The following is a 6000-nucleotide window of genomic DNA, read 5'->3' as shown; positions in this document are numbered from 1 at the left end:
ATCTAGCATAGCTGGATGCACCATTGTTAAGGATTGTGTGGTCTAGTGGTCAAAAGCGTCATGCGTTTTCTCTCACCATGAGGCGGGCCAAAACAGCATGGGTTCGACTCCTTGGTTAGTGCAGTGCTGTTGTATATATATACATGTATATATGTATGTATATATATATATATATATATATATATATATATATATATATATATATATATATATATATATACATGAATATATATATATATATATAAATTAATATATATATATATACATGAATATATATATATATATATATATATATACATGAATATATATATATATACATGAAAATATATATATATATATATATATATATATGTATATATACATGAATATATATATATTAATATTTTAAATAATTTACACAGTAAATGGAAGAATAAAGAGAAAGATCCTTACTTAAATTTTATATTATTATTTTGAGTAAGAATAATGTAAATATTGCAATGCCACCTGGCAGCACCACCTGGCAGCAACACCTGCCAGCACTATCTGCCAGCACCACCTGCCAGCACCACCTGCCAGCACTATCTGCCAGCAATACCTGCCAGCACCACCTGCCAGCACCACCTGCCAGCACCACCTGCCAGCACTATCTGCCAGCACCACCTGCCAGCACTATCTGCCAGCACCACCTGCCAGCACCACCTGCCAGCACTATCTGCCAGCAATACCTGCCAGCACCACCTGCCAGCACCACCTGCCAGCACCACCTGCCAGCACCACCTGCCAGCACTATCTGCCAGCAATACTTGCCAGCACTATCTGCCAGCACCACCTGCCAGCACCACCTGCCAGCACCACCTGCCCGCACCACCTGCCAGCACCACCTGCCAGCACTATCTGCCAGCAATACCTGCCAGCACTATCTGCTAACACCACCTGCCAGCACCACCTGCCAGCACCACCTGCCAGCACCACCTGCCAGCACTATCTGCCAGCACCACCTGCCAGCACCACCTGCCAGCACTATCTGCCAGCACCACCTGCCAGCACTATCTGCCAGCACCACCTGCCAGCACTATCTGCCAGCACCACCTGCCAGCACCACCTGCCAGCACTATCTGCCAGCACCACCTGCCAGCACTATCTGCCAGCACCACCTGCCAGCACTATCTGCCAGCACCACCTGCCAGCACCACCTGCCAGCACTATCTGCCAGCACCACCTGCCAGCACCACCTGCCAGCACTATCTGTCAGCACCACCTGCCAGCACTATCTGCCAGCACCACCTGCCAGCACTATCTACCAGCATCACCTTCCAGCACTATCTGCCAGCACCACCTGCCAGCACTATCTGCCAGCATCACCTGCCAGCACTATCTGCCAGCACCACCTGCCAGCACTATCTGCCAGCACCACCTGCCAGCACTATCTGCCAGCACCACCTGCCAGCACTATCTGCCAGCACCACCTGAGAGCACCACCTGCCAGCACCACCTGCCAGCACTATCTGCCAGCATCACCTGCCAGCACTATCTGCCAGCATCACCTGCCAGCACTATCTGCCAGCACCACCTACCAGCACTATCTGCCAGCACCACCTGCCAGCACTATCTGCCAGCATCACCTGCCAGCACTATCTGCCAGCACCACCTGCCAGCACTATCTGCCAGCACCACCTGCCAGCACTATCTGCCAGCACCACCTGTCAGCACTATCTGCCAGCACCACCTGCCAGCACTATCTACCAGCACTGTCTGCCAGCACCACCTGCCAGCACCACCTGCCAGCACCACCTGCCAGCACTATCTGCCAGCACCACCTGCCAGCACTATCTGCCAGCACCACCTGCCAGCACTATCTACCAGCACCACCTGCCAGCACTATCTACCAGCACCACCTGCCAGCACCACCTGCCAGCACCACCTGCCAGCACCACCTGCCAGCACTATCTGCCAGCACCACCTGCCAGCACTATTTGCCAGCAATATTTGCCAGCACCACCTGCCAGCACCACCTGCCAGGACTATCTGCCAGCACCAAGTGCCAGCACTGTCTGCCAGCACCACCTGCCAGCACTGTCTGCCAGCACTGTCAGCCAGCACTACCTGCCAGCACTGTCTGCCAGCACTGTCTGCCAGCACCACCTGCCAGCACCACCTGCCAGCACTATCTGCCAGCACCACCTGCCAGCACTATCTGCCAGCACTATGTGCCATCACTGTCTGCCAGCACTGTCTGCCAGCACCACCTGCCAGCACTATCTACCAGCACCACCTGCCAGCACTGTCTGCCAGCACCACCTGCCAGCACTGTCTGCCTGCACCACCTGCCAGCACCACCTGCCAGCACCACCTGCTAGCACTGTCTGCCAGCACCTCCTGCCAGCACTATCTGCCAGCACCACCAGCCAGCACTGTCTGCCAGCACCACCTGCCAGCAGTGTCTGCTAGCACTGTCTGCCAGCACTACCTGCCAGCACTGTCTGCCAGCACTGTCTGCCAGCACCACCTGCCAGCACCACCTGCCAGCACTATCTGCCAGCACCACCTGCCAGCACTATCTGCCAGCACTGTGTGCCATCACTGTCTGCCAGCACTGTCTGCCAGCACCACCTGCCAGCACTATCTACCAGCACCACCTGCCAGCACTGTCTGCCAGCACCACCTGCCAGCACTATCTGCCAGCACCACCTGCCAGCACTCTCTACCAGCACCACCTGCCAGCACTATCTGCCAGCACCACCTGCCAGCACTATCTGCCAGCATCACCTGCCAGCACCACCTGCCAGCACTGTCTGCCAGCACCACCTGCCAGCACTATTTGCCAGCACCACCTGCCAGCACTATCTGCCGGCACCACCTGCCAGCACTATCTGCCGGCACCACCTGCCAGCACTATCTGCCAGCACCACCTGCCAGCACCACCTGCCAGCACCACCTGCCAGCACTAACTGCCAGCACCACCTGCCAGCACTATTTGCCAGCACCACCTGCCAGCACTATTTGCCAGCACCACCTGCCAGCACCACCTGCCATCACCACCTGCCATCACCACCTGCCAGCACCACCTGCCAGCACCACCTGCCATCACCACCTGCCAGCACCACCTGCCAGCACCACCTGCCATCACCACCTGCCAGCACCACCTGCCAGCACTGTCTACCAGCACCACCTGCCAGCACCACCTGCCAGCACTGTCTACCAGCACCACCTGCCAGCACCACCTGCCAGCACCACCTGCCAGCACCACCTGCCAGCACTATCTGCCAGCACCACCTGCCAGCACTGTCTACCAGCACCACCTGCCAGCACCACCTGCCAGCACCACCTGCCAGCACCACCTGCCAGCACCACCTGCCAGCACTATCTGCCAGCACCACCTGCCAGCACTATCTGCCAGCACCACCTGCCAGCACCACCTGCCAGCACTATCTGCCAGCAATACCTGCCAGCACTATCTGCCAGCACCACCTGCCAGCACCACCTGCCAGCACCACCTGCCAGCACCACCTGCCAGCACCACCTGCCAGCACTATCTGCCAGCACCACCTGCCAGCACCACCTGCCAGCACTATCTGCCAGCAATACCTGCCAGCACCACCTGCCAGCACCACCTGCCAGCACCACCTGCCAGCACCACCTGCCAGCACTATCTGCCAGCAATACTTGCCAGCACTATCTGCCAGCACAACCTGCCAGCACCACCTGCCAGCACCACCTGCCCGCACCACCTGCCAGCACCACCTGCCAGCACTATCTGCCAGCACCACCTGCCAGCACTATCTGCCAGCAATACCTGCCAGCACTATCTGCTAACACCACCTGCCAGCACCACCTGCCAGCACCACCTGCCAGCACTATCTGCCAGCACCACCTGCCAGCACCACCTGCCAGCACTATCTGCCAGCACCACCTGCCAGCACTATCTGCCAGCACCACCTGCCAGCACTATCTGCCAGCACCACCTGCCAGCACTATCTGCCAGCACCACCTGCCAGCACCACCTGCCAGCACTATCTGCCAGCACCACCTGCCAGCACCACCTGCCAGCACTATCTGCCAGCACCACCTGCCAGCACTATCTGCCAGCACCACCTGCCAGCACCACCTGCCAGCACTATCTGCCAGCACCACCTGCCAGCACCACCTGCCAGCACTATCTGTCAGCACCACCTGCCAGCACTATCTGCCAGCACCACCTGCCAGCACTATCTACCAGCATCACCTTCCAGCACTATCTGCCAGCACCACCTGCCAGCACTATCTGCCAGCATCACCTGCCAGCACTATCTGCCAGCACCACCTACCAGCACTATCTGCCAGCACCACCTGCCAGCACTATCTGCCAGCACCACCTGCCAGCACTATCTGCCAGCACCACCTGAGAGCACCACCTGCCAGCACCACCTGCCAGCACTATCTGCCAGCATCACCTGCCAGCACTATCTGCCAGCATCACCTGCCAGCACTATCTGCCAGCACCACCTACCAGCACTATCTGCCAGCACCACCTGCCAGCACTATCTGCCAGCGCCACCTGCCAGCACTATCTGCCAGCACCACCTGCCAGCACTATCTACCAGCACTGTCTGCCAGCACCACCTGCCAGCACCACCTGCCAGCACCACCTGCCAGCACCACCTGCCAGCACTATCTGCCAGCACCACCTGCCAGCACTATCTGCCAGCACCACCTGCCAGCACTATCTACCAGCACCACCTGCCAGCACTATCTACCAGCACCACCTGCCAGCACCACCTGCCAGCACCACCTGCCAGCACCACCTGCCAGCACTATCTGCCAGCACCACCTGCCAGCACTATTTGCCAGCAATATTTGCCAGCACCACCTGCCAGCACCACCTGCCAGGACTATCTGCCAGCACCACCTGCCAGCACTGTCTGCCAGCACCACCTGCCAGCACTGTCTGCCAGCACTGTCAGCCAGCACTACCTGCCAGCACTGTCTGCCAGCACTGTCTGCCAGCACCACCTGCCAGCACCACCTGCCAGCACTATCTGCCAGCACCACCTGCCAGCACTATCTGCCAGCACTGTGTGCCATCACTGTCTGCCAGCACTGTCTGCCAGCACCACTTGCCAGCACTATCTACCAGCACCACCTGCCAGCACTGTCTGCCAGCACCACCTGCCAGCACTGTCTGCTTGCACCACCTGCCAGCACCACCTGCCAGCACCACCTGCTAGCACTGTCTGCCAGCACCTCCTGCCAGCACTATCTGCCAGCACCACCAGCCAGCACTGTCTGCCAGCACCACCTGCCAGCAGTGTCTGCCAGCACAGTCTGCCAGCACTACCTGCCAGCACTGTCTGCCAGCACTGTCTGCCAGCACCACCTGCCAGCACCACCTGCCAGCACTATCTGCCAGCACCACCTGCCAGCACTATCTGCCAGCACTGTGTGCCATCACTGTCTGCCAGCACTGTCTACCAGCACCACCTGCCAGCACTGTCTGCCAGCACCACCTGCCAGCACTATCTGCCAGCACCACCTGCCAGCACTATCTACCAGCACCACCTGCCAGCACTATCTGCCAGCACCACCTGCCAGCACTATCTACCAGCATCACCTTCCAGCACTATCTGCCAGCACCACCTGCCAGCACTATCTGCCAGCATCACCTGCCAGCACTATCTGCCAGCACCACCTACCAGCACTATCTGCCAGCACCACCTGCCAGCACTATCTGCCAGCACCACCTGCCAGCACTATCTGCCAGCACCACCTGAGAGCACCACCTGCCAGCACCACCTGCCAGCACTATCTGCCAGCATCACCTGCCAGCACTATCTGCCAGCATCACCTGCCAGCACTATCTGCCAGCACCACCTACCAGCACTATCTGCCAGCACCACCTGCCAGCACTATCTGCCAGCACCACCTGCCAGCACTATCTGCCAGCACCACCTGCCAGCACTATCTACCAGCACTGTCTGCCAGCACCACCTGCCAGCACCACCTGCCAGCACCACCTGCCAGCACTATCTGCCAGCACCACCT

Source organism: Cherax quadricarinatus, chromosome 6 (genome assembly GCF_038502225.1).
Source record: "Cherax quadricarinatus isolate ZL_2023a chromosome 6, ASM3850222v1, whole genome shotgun sequence".
In the NCBI taxonomy this organism is placed as follows: Eukaryota; Metazoa; Arthropoda; class Malacostraca; order Decapoda; family Parastacidae; genus Cherax; species Cherax quadricarinatus.
This window is presented reverse-complemented; position numbering follows the sequence as displayed.